This window comes from Saccoglossus kowalevskii, chromosome 20 (assembly GCF_978046115.1).
Source record: "Saccoglossus kowalevskii chromosome 20, keSacKowa6.1, whole genome shotgun sequence".
Taxonomy (NCBI): domain Eukaryota; kingdom Metazoa; phylum Hemichordata; class Enteropneusta; family Harrimaniidae; genus Saccoglossus; species Saccoglossus kowalevskii.
The window spans coordinates 25,089,655-25,105,811 of record NC_140660.1 but is presented as its reverse complement, the minus strand read 5'-3'; positions in this window follow the sequence as shown (position 1 = coordinate 25,105,811).

The following is a 16,157-nucleotide window of genomic DNA, read 5'->3' as shown; positions in this document are numbered from 1 at the left end:
AGACTGATGTTGTCCCAGGAACAACATGTATTAAAAAAGTTGTCCCAGGAACGACATGTGTTATAAAGCTGTCCGAGGAACAACATGTATTAAAAAATTGTCCCAGGAACAACAATGCATTAGTTAGTATAGTACTAAGACTGATGTTGTCCCAGGAACAACATGTGTTATAAAGCTGTCCCAGGAACAACATGTATTAAAAAATTGTCCCAGAAACAACAAAGCATTAGTTAGTATAGTACTAAGACTGATGTTGTCCCAGGAACAACATGTGTTAAAAAAGTTGTCCCAGGAACAACAATACATTAGTTAGTACAGTACAAAGACTGATGTTAATTGTCCCAGGAACAACATGTATTTAAAAAGTTGTCCCAGGAACAACATGTATTAAAAATTGTCCTAGGAACAACAATACATTAGTTAGTACAGTACAAAGACTGATATTGTCCCAGGAACAACAATGCATTAGTTAGTATAGTACTAAGACTGATGTTGTCCCAGGAACAACAAAGCATTAGTTAGTGTAGTACTAAGACTGATGTTGTCCCAGGAACAACAATACATTAGTTAGTACAGTACAAAGACTGATGTTGTCCCAGGAACAACAATGCATTAGTTAGTATAGTACTAAGACTGATGTTGTCCCAGGAACAACATGTGTTAAAAAAGTTGTCCCAGGAACAAAAATACATTAGTTAGTACAGAACAAAGACTGATGTTGTCCCAGGAACAACATGTATTATAAAGTTGTCCCAGGAACAACAATACATTAGTTAGTACAGTACAAAGACTGATGTTGTCCCAGGAACAACAATGCATTAGTTAGTATAGTACAAAGACTAATGTTGTCCCAGGAACAACATGTGTTATAAAGTTGTCCCAGGAACAACATGTATTAAAAAATTGTCCCAGGAACAACAAAGCATTAGTTAGTACAGTACAAAGACTGATGTTGTCCCAGGAACAACATGTATTAAAAAATTGTCCCAGGAACAACAATGCATTAGTTAGTATAGTACAAAGACTGATGTTGTCCCAGGAACAACATGTATTAAAAAATTGTCCCAGGAACAACAAAGCATTAGTTAGTATAGTACAGAGACTGATGTTGTCCCAGGAACAACAATACATTAGTTAGTACAGTACAAAGACTGATGTTAATTGTCCCAGGAACAACATGTATTATAAAATTGTCCCAGGAACAACAAAGCATTAGTTAGTTTAGTACTAAGACTGATGTTGTCCCAGGAACAATATGTGTTATAAAGTTGTCCCAGGAACAACATGTATTAAAAAACTGTCCCAGGAACAACAAAGCATTAGTTAGTGTAGTACTAAGACTGATGTTGTCCCAGGAACAACATGTGTTAAAAAAGTCGTCCCAGGAACAACAATGCATTAGTTAGTATAGTACAAAGACTGATGTTGTCCCAGGAACAACATGTATGAAAAAATTGTCCCAGGAACAACAATGCATTACCGGTAGTTAGTATAGTACTAAGACTGATGTTGTCCCAGGAACAACATGTATTTAAAAAGTTGTCCCAGGAACAACATGTATTATAAAGCTGTCCGAGGAACAACAATACATTAGTTAGTACAGTACAAAGACTGATGTTAATTGTCCCAGGAACAACATGTATTAAAAAAGTTGTCCCAGGAACAACATGTATTAAAAAATAGTCCCAGGAACAACAAAGCATTAGTTACTGTATTACTAAGACTGATGTTGTCCCAGGAACAACATGTGTTAAAAAAGTTGTCCCAGGAACAACAATACATTAGTTAGTACAGTACAAAGACTGATGTTAATTGTCCCAGGAACAACATGTATTTAAAAAGTTGTCCCAGGAACAACATGTATTAAAAATTGTCCTAGGAACAACAATACATTAGTTAGTACAGTACAAAGACTGATATTGTCCCAGGAACAACAATGCATTAGTTAGTATAGTACTAAGACTGATGTTGTCCCAGGAACAACAAAGCATTAGTTAGTGTAGTACTAAGACTGATGTTGTCCCAGGAACAACAATACATTAGTTAGTACAGTACAAAGACTGATGTTGTCCCAGGAACAACAATGCATTAGTTAGTATAGTACTAAGACTGATGTTGTCCCAGGAACAACATGTGTTAAAAAAGTTGTCCCAGGAACAACAATACATTAGTTAGTACAGAACAAAGACTGATGTTGTCCCAGGAACAACATGTATTATAAAGTTGTCCCAGGAACAACAATACATTAGTTAGTACAGTACAAAGACTGATGTTGTCCCAGGAACAACAATGCATTAGTTAGTATAGTACAAAGACTAATGTTGTCCCAGGAACAACATGTGTTATAAAGTTGTCCCAGGAACAACATGTATTAAAAAATTGTCCCAGGAACAACAAAGCATTAGTTAGTACAGTACAAAGACTGATGTTGTCCCAGGAACAACATGTATTAAAAAATTGTCCCAGGAACAACAATGCATTAGTTAGTATAGTACAAAGACTGATGTTGTCCCAGGAACAACATGTATTAAAAAATTGTCCCAGGAACAACAAAGCATTAGTTAGTATAGTACAGAGACTGATGTTGTCCCAGGAACAACAATACATTAGTTAGTACAGTACAAAGACTGATGTTAATTGTCCCAGGAACAACATGTATTATAAAATTGTCCCAGGAACAACAAAGCATTAGTTAGTGTAGTACTAAGACTGATGTTGTCCCAGGAACAACATGTGTTAAAAAAGTCGTCCCAGGAACAACAATGCATTAGTTAGTATAGTACAAAGACTGATGTTGTCCCAGGAACAACATGTATGAAAAAATTGTCCCAGGAACAACAATGCATTACCGGTAGTTAGTATAGTACTAAGACTGATGTTGTCCCAGGAACAACATGTATTTAAAAAGTTGTCCCAGGAACAACATGTATTATAAAGCTGTCCGAGGAACAACAATACATTAGTTAGTACAGTACAAAGACTGATGTTAATTGTCCCAGGAACAACATGTATTAAAAAAGTTGTCCCAGGAACAACATGTATTAAAAAATAGTCCCAGGAACAACAAAGCATTAGTTAGTGTATTACTAAGACTGATGTTGTCCCAGGAACAACATGTGTTAAAAAAAGCAAATAACACCGAATAAACGGCAAGGTAAAGACTATGTCTAATTATAGTAAATACGTACTGCGTGCGTGACTCGAACCGGCGCTCGCGTACGGCACCTAATCGCCTAGCTTCACGTCACTACACGTCTTCCCCTCGGCCACCGGGCATCCCCAAAAAAGGATGCTTAATAACCGAGCTTATTACGTGCAGAGAACGTGAAACCCGTCCACGCGATACGCGCCACACAGCATGGCCAGAATGCGGCAAAGGCCTTCAGATCTGGCTGTAGTAGGATGGTGAAAGTAATGGTACAGCATTTTAACAGTGGATAAGTACTGAGAAATAATTTTTAAACTCATAGTTGCTGTCGACATAGGAAGTAAAGTAAGCTTACTTTCACCATCCTACTACAGCCAGATCTGAAGGCCTTTGCCGCATTCTGGCCATGCTGTGTGGCGCGTATCGCGTGGACGGGTTTCACGTTCTCTGCACGTAATAAGCTCGGTTATTAAGCATCCTTTTTTGGGGATGCCCGGTGGCCGAGGGGAAGACGTGTAGTGACGTGAAGCTAGGCGATTAGGTGCCGTACGCGAGCGCCGGTTCGAGTCACGCACGCAGTACGTATTTACTATAATTAGACATAGTCTTTACCTTGCCGTTTATTCGGTGTTATTTGCTTACTTTACTTCCTATGTCGACAGCAACTATGAGTTTAAAAATTATGTGTTAAAAAAGTTGTCCCAGGAACAACAATACATTAGTTAGTACAGTACAAAGACTGATGTTGTCCCAGGAACAACATGTATTAAAAAAGTTGTCCCAGGAACAACATGTATTAAAAAATTGTCCTAGGAACAACAAAGCATTAGTTAGTGTATTACTAAGACTGATGTTGTCCCAGGAACAACATGTGTTAAAAAAATTGTCCCAGGAACAACAATACATTAGTTAGTACAGTACAAAGACTGATGTTGTCCCAGGAACAACATGTATTATAAAGTTGTCCCAGGAACAACAATGCATTAGTTAGTACAGTACAAAGACTGATGTTGTCCCAGGAACAACATGTATTATAAAGTTGTCCCAGGAACAACAATGCATTAGTTAGTACAGTACAAAGACTGATGTTGTCCCAGGAACAACATGTATTAAAAAATTGTCCCAGGAACAACAATGCATTAGTTAGTATAGTACAAAGACTGATGTTGTCCCAGGAACAACAATACATTAGTTAGTACAGTACAAAGACTGATGTTAATTGTCCCAGGAACAACATGTATTATAAAATTGTCCCAGGAACAACAAAGCATTAGTTAGTATAGTACTAAGACTGATGTTGTCCCAGGAACAACATGTGTTATAAAGTTGTCCCAGGAACAACATGTATTAAAAAACTGTCCCAGGAACAACAAAGCATTAGTTAGTGTAGTACTAAGACTGATGCTGTCCCAGGAACAACATGTGTTAAAAAAGTTGTCCCAGGAACAACAATGCATTAGTTAGTATAGTACAAAGACTGATGTTGTCCCAGGAACAACATGTGTTATAAAGTTGTCCCAGGAACAACATGTATGAAAAAATTGTCCCAGGAACAACAATGCATTACTGGTAGTTATTATAGTACTAAGACTGATGTTGTCCCAGGAACAACATGTATTAAAAAAGTTGTCCCAGGAACGACATGTGTTATAAAGCTGTCCGAGGAACAACATGTATTAAAAAATTGTCCCAGGAACAACAATGCATTAGTTAGTATAGTACTAAGACTGATGTTGTCCCAGGAACAACATGTGTTATAAAGCTGTCCCAGGAACAACATGTATTAAAAAATTGTCCCAGAAACAACAAAGCATTAGTTAGTATAGTACTAAGACTGATGTTGTCCCAGGAACAACATGTGTTAAAAAAGTTGTCCCAGGAACAACAATACATTAGTTAGTACAGTACAAAGACTGATGTTAATTGTCCCAGGAACAACATGTATTTAAAAAGTTGTCCCAGGAACAACATGTATTAAAAATTGTCCTAGGAACAACAATACATTAGTTAGTACAGTACAAAGACTGATATTGTCCCAGGAACAACAATGCATTAGTTAGTATAGTACTAAGACTGATGTTGTCCCAGGAACAACAAAGCATTAGTTAGTGTAGTACTAAGACTGATGTTGTCCCAGGAACAACAATACATTAGTTAGTACAGTACAAAGACTGATGTTGTCCCAGGAACAACAATGCATTAGTTAGTATAGTACTAAGACTGATGTTGTCCCAGGAACAACATGTGTTAAAAAAGTTGTCCCAGGAACAACAAGACATTAGTTAGTACAGAACAAAGACTGATGTTGTCCCAGGAACAACATGTATTATAAAGTTGTCCCAGGAACAACAATACATTAGTTAGTACAGTACAAAGACTGATGTTGTCCCAGGAACAACAATGCATTAGTTAGTATAGTACAAAGACTAATGTTGTCCCAGGAACAACATGTGTTATAAAGTTGTCCCAGGAACAACATGTATTAAAAAATTGTCCCAGGAACAACAAAGCATTAGTTAGTACAGTACAAAGACTGATGTTGTCCCAGGAACAACAATACATTAGTTAGTACAGTACAAAGACTGATGTTAATTGTCCCAGGAACAACATGTATTAAAAAATTGTCCCAGGAACAACAATGCATTAGTTAGTATAGTACAAAGACTGATGTTGTCCCAGGAACAATATGTGTTAAAAAATTGTCCCAGGAACAACAAAGCATTAGTTAGTGTAGTACTAAGACTGATGTTGTCCCAGGAACAACATGTGTTAAAAAAGTCGTCCCAGGAACAACAATGCATTAGTTAGTATAGTACAAAGACTGATGTTGTCCCAGGAACAACATGTATGAAAAAATTGTCCCAGGAACAACAATGCATTACCGGTAGTTAGTATAGTACTAAGACTGATGTTGTCCCAGGAACAACATGTATTTAAAAAGTTGTCCCAGGAACAACATGTATTATAAAGCTGTCCGAGGAACAACAATACATTAGTTAGTACAGTACAAAGACTGATGTTAATTGTCCCAGGAACAACATGTATTAAAAAAGTTGTCCCAGGAACAACATGTATTAAAAAATAGTCCCAGGAACAACAAAGCATTAGTTACTGTATTACTAAGACTGATGTTGTCCCAGGAACAACATGTGTTAAAAAAGTTGTCCCAGGAACAACAATACATTAGTTAGTACAGTACAAAGACTGATGTTAATTGTCCCAGGAACAACATGTATTTAAAAAGTTGTCCCAGGAACAACATGTATTAAAAATTGTCCTAGGAACAACAATACATTAGTTAGTACAGTACAAAGACTGATATTGTCCCAGGAACAACAATGCATTAGTTAGTATAGTACTAAGACTGATGTTGTCCCAGGAACAACAAAGCATTAGTTAGTGTAGTACTAAGACTGATGTTGTCCCAGGAACAACAATACATTAGTTAGTACAGTACAAAGACTGATGTTGTCCCAGGAACAACAATGCATTAGTTAGTATAGTACTAAGACTGATGTTGTCCCAGGAACAACATGTGTTAAAAAAGTTGTCCCAGGAACAACAATACATTAGTTAGTACAGAACAAAGACTGATGTTGTCCCAGGAACAACATGTATTATAAAGTTGTCCCAGGAACAACAATACATTAGTTAGTACAGTACAAAGACTGATGTTGTCCCAGGAACAACAATGCATTAGTTAGTATAGTACAAAGACTAATGTTGTCCCAGGAACAACATGTGTTATAAAGTTGTCCCAGGAACAACATGTATTAAAAAATTGTCCCAGGAACAACAAAGCATTAGTTAGTACAGTACAAAGACTGATGTTGTCCCAGGAACAACATGTATTAAAAAATTGTCCCAGGAACAACAATGCATTAGTTAGTATAGTACAAAGACTGATGTTGTCCCAGGAACAACATGTATTAAAAAATTGTCCCAGGAACAACAAAGCATTAGTTAGTATAGTACAGAGACTGATGTTGTCCCAGGAACAACAATACATTAGTTAGTACAGTACAAAGACTGATGTTAATTGTCCCAGGAACAACATGTATTATAAAATTGTCCCAGGAACAACAAAGCATTAGTTAGTGTAGTACTAAGACTGATGTTGTCCCAGGAACAACATGTGTTAAAAAAGTCGTCCCAGGAACAACAATGCATTAGTTAGTATAGTACAAAGACTGATGTTGTCCCAGGAACAACATGTATGAAAAAATTGTCCCAGGAACAACAATGCATTACCGGTAGTTAGTATAGTACTAAGACTGATGTTGTCCCAGGAACAACATGTATTTAAAAAGTTGTCCCAGGAACAACATGTATTATAAAGCTGTCCGAGGAACAACAATACATTAGTTAGTACAGTACAAAGACTGATGTTAATTGTCCCAGGAACAACATGTATTAAAAAAGTTGTCCCAGGAACAACATGTATTAAAAAATAGTCCCAGGAACAACAAAGCATTAGTTAGTGTATTACTAAGACTGATGTTGTCCCAGGAACAACATGTGTTAAAAAAAGCAAATAACACCGAATAAACGGCAAGGTAAAGACTATGTCTAATTATAGTAAATACGTACTGCGTGCGTGACTCGAACCGGCGCTCGCGTACGGCACCTAATCGCCTAGCTTCACGTCACTACACGTCTTCCCCTCGGCCACCGGGCATCCCCAAAAAAGGATGCTTAATAACCGAGCTTATTACGTGCAGAGAACGTGAAACCCGTCCACGCGATACGCGCCACACAGCATGGCCAGAATGCGGCAAAGGCCTTCAGATCTGGCTGTAGTAGGATGGTGAAAGTAATGGTACAGCATTTTAACAGTGGATAAGTACTGAGAAATAATTTTTAAACTCATAGTTGCTGTCGACATAGGAAGTAAAGTAAGCTTACTTTCACCATCCTACTACAGCCAGATCTGAAGGCCTTTGCCGCATTCTGGCCATGCTGTGTGGCGCGTATCGCGTGGACGGGTTTCACGTTCTCTGCACGTAATAAGCTCGGTTATTAAGCATCCTTTTTTGGGGATGCCCGGTGGCCGAGGGGAAGACGTGTAGTGACGTGAAGCTAGGCGATTAGGTGCCGTACGCGAGCGCCGGTTCGAGTCACGCACGCAGTACGTATTTACTATAATTAGACATAGTCTTTACCTTGCCGTTTATTCGGTGTTATTTGCTTACTTTACTTCCTATGTCGACAGCAACTATGAGTTTAAAAATTATGTGTTAAAAAAGTTGTCCCAGGAACAACAATACATTAGTTAGTACAGTACAAAGACTGATGTTGTCCCAGGAACAACATGTATTAAAAAAGTTGTCCCAGGAACAACATGTATTAAAAAATTGTCCTAGGAACAACAAAGCATTAGTTAGTGTATTACTAAGACTGATGTTGTCCCAGGAACAACATGTGTTAAAAAAATTGTCCCAGGAACAACAATACATTAGTTAGTACAGTACAAAGACTGATGTTGTCCCAGGAACAACATGTATTATAAAGTTGTCCCAGGAACAACAATGCATTAGTTAGTACAGTACAAAGACTGATGTTGTCCCAGGAACAACATGTATTATAAAGTTGTCCCAGGAACAACAATGCATTAGTTAGTACAGTACAAAGACTGATGTTGTCCCAGGAACAACATGTATTAAAAAATTGTCCCAGGAACAACAATGCATTAGTTAGTATAGTACAAAGACTGATGTTGTCCCAGGAACAACAATACATTAGTTAGTACAGTACAAAGACTGATGTTAATTGTCCCAGGAACAACATGTATTATAAAATTGTCCCAGGAACAACAAAGCATTAGTTAGTATAGTACTAAGACTGATGTTGTCCCAGGAACAACATGTGTTATAAAGTTGTCCCAGGAACAACATGTATTAAAAAACTGTCCCAGGAACAACAAAGCATTAGTTAGTGTAGTACTAAGACTGATGCTGTCCCAGGAACAACATGTGTTAAAAAAGTTGTCCCAGGAACAACAATGCATTAGTTAGTATAGTACAAAGACTGATGTTGTCCCAGGAACAACATGTGTTATAAAGTTGTCCCAGGAACAACATGTATGAAAAAATTGTCCCAGGAACAACAATGCATTACTGGTAGTTATTATAGTACTAAGACTGATGTTGTCCCAGGAACAACATGTATTAAAAAAGTTGTCCCAGGAACGACATGTGTTATAAAGCTGTCCGAGGAACAACATGTATTAAAAAATTTTCCCAGGAACAACAATGCATTAGTTAGTATAGTACTAAGACTGATGTTGTCCCAGGAACAACATGTGTTATAAAGCTGTCCCAGGAACAACATGTATTAAAAAATTGTCCCAGAAACAACAAAGCATTAGTTAGTATAGTACTAAGACTGATGTTGTCCCAGGAACAACATGTGTTAAAAAAGTTGTCCCAGGAACAACAATACATTAGTTAGTACAGTACAAAGACTGATGTTAATTGTCCCAGGAACAACATGTATTTAAAAAGTTGTCCCAGGAACAACATGTATTAAAAATTGTCCTAGGAACAACAATACATTAGTTAGTACAGTACAAAGACTGATATTGTCCCAGGAACAACAATGCATTAGTTAGTATAGTACTAAGACTGATGTTGTCCCAGGAACAACAAAGCATTAGTTAGTGTAGTACTAAGACTGATGTTGTCCCAGGAACAACAATACATTAGTTAGTACAGTACAAAGACTGATGTTGTCCCAGGAACAACAATGCATTAGTTAGTATAGTACTAAGACTGATGTTGTCCCAGGAACAACATGTGTTAAAAAAGTTGTCCCAGGAACAACAAGACATTAGTTAGTACAGAACAAAGACTGATGTTGTCCCAGGAACAACATGTATTATAAAGTTGTCCCAGGAACAACAATACATTAGTTAGTACAGTACAAAGACTGATGTTGTCCCAGGAACAACAATGCATTAGTTAGTATAGTACAAAGACTAATGTTGTCCCAGGAACAACATGTGTTATAAAGTTGTCCCAGGAACAACATGTATTAAAAAATTGTCCCAGGAACAACAAAGCATTAGTTAGTACAGTACAAAGACTGATGTTGTCCCAGGAACAACAATACATTAGTTAGTACAGTACAAAGACTGATGTTAATTGTCCCAGGAACAACATGTATTAAAAAATTGTCCCAGGAACAACAATGCATTAGTTAGTATAGTACAAAGACTGATGTTGTCCCAGGAACAATATGTGTTAAAAAATTGTCCCAGGAACAACAAAGCATTAGTTAGTATAGTACAGAGACTGATGTTGTCCCAGGAACAACAATACATTAGTTAGTACAGTACAAAGACTGATGTTAATTGTCCCAGGAACAACATGTATTATAAAATTGTCCCAGGAACAACAAAGCATTAGTTAGTTTAGTACTAAGACTGATGTTGTCCCAGGAACAATATGTGTTATAAAGTTGTCCCAGGAACAACATGTATTAAAAAACTGTCCCAGGAACAACAAAGCATTAGTTAGTGTAGTACTAAGACTGATGTTGTCCCAGGAACAACATGTGTTAAAAAAGTCGTCCCAGGAACAACAATGCATTAGTTAGTATAGTACAAAGACTGATGTTGTCCCAGGAACAACATGTATGAAAAAATTGTCCCAGGAACAACAATGCATTACCGGTAGTTAGTATAGTACTAAGACTGATGTTGTCCCAGGAACAACATGTATTTAAAAAGTTGTCCCAGGAACAACATGTGTTATAAAGCTGTCCGAGGAACAACAATACATTAGTTAGTACAGTACAAAGACTGATGTTAATTGTCCCAGGAACAACATGTATTAAAAAAGTTGTCCCAGGAACAACATGTATTAAAAAATAGTCCCAGGAACAACAAAGCATTAGTTAGTGTATTACTAAGACTGATGTTGTCCCAGGAACAACATGTGTTAAAAAAGTTGTCCCAGGAACAACAATACATTAGTTAGTACAGTACAAAGACTGATGTTGTCCCAGGAACAACATGTATTAAAAAAGTTGTCACAGGAACAACATGTATTAAAAAATTGTCCCAGGAACAACAAAGCATTAGTTAGTGTATTACTAAGACTGATGTTGTCCCAGGAACAACATGTGTTAAAAAAATTGTCCCAGGAACAACAATACATTAGTTAGTACAGTACAAAGACTGATGTTGTCCCAGGAACAACATGTATTATAAAGTTGTCCCAGGAACAACAATGCATTAGTTAGTACAGTACAAAGACTGATGTTGTCCCAGGAACAACATGTATTAAAAAATTGTCCCAGGAACAACAATGCATTAGTTAGTATAGTACAAAGACTGATGTTGTCCCAGGAACAACAATACATTAGTTAGTACAGTACAAAGACTGATGTTGTCCCAGGAAAACAATGCATTAGTTAGTATAGTACAAGAACTGATGTTGTCCCAGGAACAACATGTATTAAAAAATTGTCCCAGGAACAACAATGCATTAGTTAGTATAGTACAAAGACTGATGTTAATTGTCCCAGGAACAACATGTATTATAAAATTGTCCCAGGAACTACAAAGCATTAGTTAGTATAGTACTAAGACTGATGTTGTCCCAGGAACAACATGTGTTATAAAGTTGTCCCAGGAACAACATGTATTAAAAAACTGTCCCAGGAACAACAAAGCATTAGTTAGTGTAGTACTAAGACTGATGTTGTCCCAGGAACAACATGTGTTAAAAAAGTTGTCCCAGGAACAACAATGCATTAGTTAGTATAGTACAAAGACTGATGTTGTCCCAGGAACAACATGTATGAAAAAATTGTCCCAGGAACAACAATGCATTACCGGTAGTTAGTATAGTACTAAGACTGATGTTGTCCCAGGAACAACATGTATTAAAAAAGTTGTCCCAGGAACGACATGTGTTATAAAGCTGTCCGAGGAACAACATGTATTAAAAAATTGTCCCAGGAACAACAATGCATTAGTTAGTATAGTACTAAGACTGATGTTGTCCCAGGAACAACATGTGTTATAAAGCTGTCCCAGGAACAACATGTATTAAAAAATTGTCCCAGAAACAACAAAGCATTAGTTAGTATAGTACTAAGACTGATGTTGTCCCAGGAACAACATGTGTTAAAAAAGTTGTCCCAGGAACAACAATACATTAGTTAGTACAGTACAAAGACTGATGTTAATTGTCCCAGGAACAACATGTATTAAAAAAGTTGTCCCAGGAACAACATGTATTAAAAATTGTCCTAGGAACAACAATACATTAGTCAGTACAGTACAAAGACTGATATTGTCCCAGGAACAACAATGCATTAGTTAGTATAGTACTAAGACTGATGTTGTCCCAGCAACAACATGTGTTATAAAGTTGTCCCAGGAACAACATGTATTAAAAAATTGTCCCAGGAACAACAAAGCATTAGTAAGTGTAGTACTAAGACTGATGTTGTCCCAGGAACAACAATACATTAGTTAGTACAGTACAAAGACTGATGTTGTCCCAGGAAAACAATGCATTAGTTAGTATAGCACAAGGACTGATGTTTGCCCAAGGAACAACAATACATTAGTTAGTATAGTACTAAGACTGATGTTGTCCCAGGAACAACATGTATTAAAAAAGTTGTCCCAGGAACAACATGTATTAAAAAAATGTCCCAGGAACAACATGTATTAAAAAAATGTCCCAGGAACAACATGTATTATAAAGTTGTCCCAGGAACAACGATACATTAGTTAGTACAGGACAAAGACTGATGTTGTCCCAAGAACAACAATGCATTAGTTAGTATAGTACAAGGACTGATGTTGTCCCAGGAACAACAATGCATTAGTTAGTATAGTACTAAGACTGATGTTGTCCCAGGAACAACATGTATTAAAAAATTGTCCAAGGAACAGCAAAGCATTAGTTAGTATAGTACTAAGGCTGATGTTGTCCCAGGAACAACATGTGTTAAAAAAGTTGTCCCAGGAACAACAATACATTAGTTAGTACAGTACAAAGACTGATGTTGTCCCAGGAACAACATGTATTATAAAGTTGTCCCAGGAACAACAATACATTAGTTAGTACAGTACAAAGACTGATGTTGTCCCAGGAACAACAATGCATTAGTTAGTATAGTACAAAGACTAATGTTGTCCCAGGAACAACAATACATTAGTTAGTACAGTACAAAGACTGATGTTAATTGTCCCAGGAACAACATGTATTATAAAATTGTCCCAGGAACAACAAAGCATTAGTTAGTATAGTACTAAGACTGATGTTGTCCCAGGAACAATATGTGTTATAAAGTTGTCCCAGGAACAACATGTATTAAAAAATTGTCCCAGGAACAACAAAGCATTAGTTAGTGTAGTACTAAGACTGATGTGGTCCCAGGAACAACATGTGTTAAAAAAGTCGTCCCAGGAACAACAATGCATTAGTTAGTATAGTACAAAGACTGATGTTGTCCCAGGAACAACATGTATGAAAAAATTGTCCCAGGAACAACAATGCATTAGTTAGTACAGTACAAAGACTGATGTTGTCCCAGGAACAACATGTATTAAAAAATTGTCCCAGGAACAACAATGCATTAGTTAGTATAGTACAAAGACTGATGTTGTCCCAGGAACAACAATACATTAGTTAGTACAGTACAAAGACTGATGTTGTCCCAGGAAAACAATGCATTAGTTAGTATAGTACAAGAACTGATGTTGTCCCAGGAACAACATGTATTAAAAAATTGTCCCAGGAACAACAATGCATTAGTTAGTATAGTACAAAGACTGATGTTAATTGTCCCAGGAACAACATGTATTAGAAATTGTCCCAGGAACAACAAAGCATTAGTTAGTGTATTACTAAGACTGATGTTGTCCCAGGAACAACATGTGTTAAAAAAGTTGTCCCAGGAACAACAATACATTAGTTAGTACAGTACAAAGACTGATGTTGTCCCAGGAACAACATGTATTAAAAAAGTTGTCCCAGGAACAACATGTGTTAAAAAAGTTGTCCCAGGAACAACAATACATTAGTTAGTACAGTACAAAGACTGATGTTGTCCCAGGAACAACATGTATTTAAAAAGTTGTCCCAGGAACAACAAAGCATTAGTTAGTGTGGTACTAAGACTGATGTTGTCCCAGGAACAACATGTGTTAAAAAAGTTGTCCCAGGAACAACAATACATTAGTTAGTACAGTACAAAGACTGATGTTGTCCCAGGAACAACATGTATTATAAAGTTGTCCCAGGAACAACAATGCATTAGTTAGTACAGTACAAAGACTGATGTTGTCCCAGGAACAACATGTATTAAAAAATTGTCCCAGGAACAACAAAGCATTAGTTAGTATACTACTAAGACTAATGTTGTCCCAGGAACAACATGTGTTATAAAGTTGTCCCAGGAACAACATGTATTAAAAAACTGTCCCAGGAACAACAAAGCATTAGTTAGTGTAGTACTAAGACTGATGTTGTCCCTGGAACAACATGTGTTAAAAAAGTTGTCCCAGGAACAACAATGCATTAGTTAGTATAGTACAAAGACAGATGCTGTCCCAGGAACAACATGTATGAAAAAAATGTCCCAGGAACAACAATGCATTACCGGTAGTTAGTATAGTACTAAGACTGATGTTGTCCCAGGAACAACATGTATTAAAAAAGTTGTCCCAGGAACAACATGTGTTATAAAGCTGTCCGAGGAACAACATGTATTAAAAAATTGTCCCAGGAACAACAATGCATTAGTTAGTATAGTACTAAGACTGATGTTGTCCCAGGAACATGTGTTATAAAGCTGTCCCAGGAACAACATGTATTAAAAAATTGTCCCAGAAACAACAAAGCATTAGTTAGTATAGTACTAAGACTGATGTTGTCCCAGGAACAACAATGCATTAATTAGTATAGTACTAAGACTGATGTTGTCCCAGGAACAACATGTATTTAAAAAGTTGTCCCAGGAACAACATGTGTTATAAAGCTGTCCGAGGAACAACAATACATTAGTTAATACAGTACAAAGACTGATGTTAATTGTCCCAGGAACAACATGTATTAAAAAAGTTGTCCCAGGAACAACATGTATTAAAAAATTGTCCCAGGAACAACAAAGCATTAGTTAGTGTATTACTAAGACTGATGTTGTCAAAGGAACAACATGTGTTAAAAAAGTTGTCCCAGGAACAACAATACATTAGTTAGTACTGTACAAAGACTGATGTTGTCCCAGGAACAACATGTATTATAAAGTTGTCCCAGGAACAACAATGCATTAGTTAGTACAGTACAAATACTGATGTTGTCCCAGGAACAACATGTATTAAAAAATTGTCCCAGGAACAACAATGCATTAGTTAGTATAGTACAAAGACTGATGTTGTCCCAGGAACAACAATACATTAGTTAGTACAGTACAAAGACTGATGTTAATTGTCCCAGGAACAACATGTATTATAAAATTGTCCCAGGAACAACAAAGCATTAGTTAGTATAGTACTAAGACTGATGTTGTCCCAGGAACAACATGTGTTAAAAAAGTTGTCCCAGGAACAACAATGCATTAGTTAGTATAGTACAAAGACTGATGTTGTCCCAGGAACAACATGTATGAAAAAATTGTCCCAGGAACAACAATGCATTACCGGTAGTTAGTATAGTACTAAGACTGATGTTGTCCCAGGAACAACATGTGTTATAAAGCTGTCCCAGGAACAACATGTATTAAAAAATTGTCCCAGGAACAACAATGCATTAGTTAGTATAGTACTAAGACTGATGTTGTCCCAGGAACAACATGTGTTATAAAGCTGTCCCAGGAACAACATGTATTAAAAAATTGTCCCAGGAACAACAAAGCATTAGTTAGTATAGTACTAAGACTGATGTTGTCCCAGGAACAACATGTGTTAAAAAAGTTGTCCCAGGAACAACAATACATTAGTTAGTACAGTACAAAGACTGATGTTAATTGTCCCAGGAACAACATG